Source organism: Pygoscelis adeliae, unplaced genomic scaffold (genome assembly GCF_000699105.1).
Source record: "Pygoscelis adeliae isolate BGI_AS28 unplaced genomic scaffold, ASM69910v1 Scaffold285, whole genome shotgun sequence".
In the NCBI taxonomy this organism is placed as follows: Eukaryota; Metazoa; Chordata; class Aves; order Sphenisciformes; family Spheniscidae; genus Pygoscelis; species Pygoscelis adeliae.
Genome location: NW_008824867.1, coordinates 2,574 through 3,033, shown reverse-complemented (window position 1 = coordinate 3,033; position 460 = coordinate 2,574). Strand labels below are relative to the sequence as shown.

The following is a 460-nucleotide window of genomic DNA, read 5'->3' as shown; positions in this document are numbered from 1 at the left end:
TGGTTGGGCTAACCCTGGCGCATGATTTGACGGGGCGGCCACGCAACATGTGAACCATAAGGGATCCGGCTCCGGGGCTGGGCCGTACAGACCGTGCCTGCGGAGGGAGAGCCAAGCAATCACTCACCGGGAAATTCCCTGCCAAGCCTCGCACTCACTGTCGCAAGCAAAAGCGAAGGCCCAGCTCCCTCTGCCGGGCACGGCGCAGGGAGCGCTGGGAGACGTGGGCAGACGCGGCGGCAGCACAAGCTGCTTCCCAGCACCCAGGCAGCAAAGGAGCAGGACAGGGACCAGAGAAGAGCAAGCTCTGCCTGCCTGCTCAAGCACAGGGACAGAAACGGGCTCACAGAGAGATGGAAAACACAGGCACGTCCCGCTTGGTGGGGCTCTGCGGGGACTGGCAGCTCTCCTGGCTTCCAGGGCGCATCTGCGTAACGCGGCGCAGGACAAGCTGGGAGCA

General features: G+C 64.3%; 1 protein-coding gene across 1 annotated transcript in view; it reads right to left on the bottom strand.

The window, feature by feature from the left end:
* LOC103917339 (cleavage stimulation factor subunit 2-like) overlaps positions 1-460 on the bottom strand; it is a gene marked incomplete at its 5' end in the record, with an annotated part of 6,158 nt that overhangs the window by 3,720 nt on the left and 1,978 nt on the right.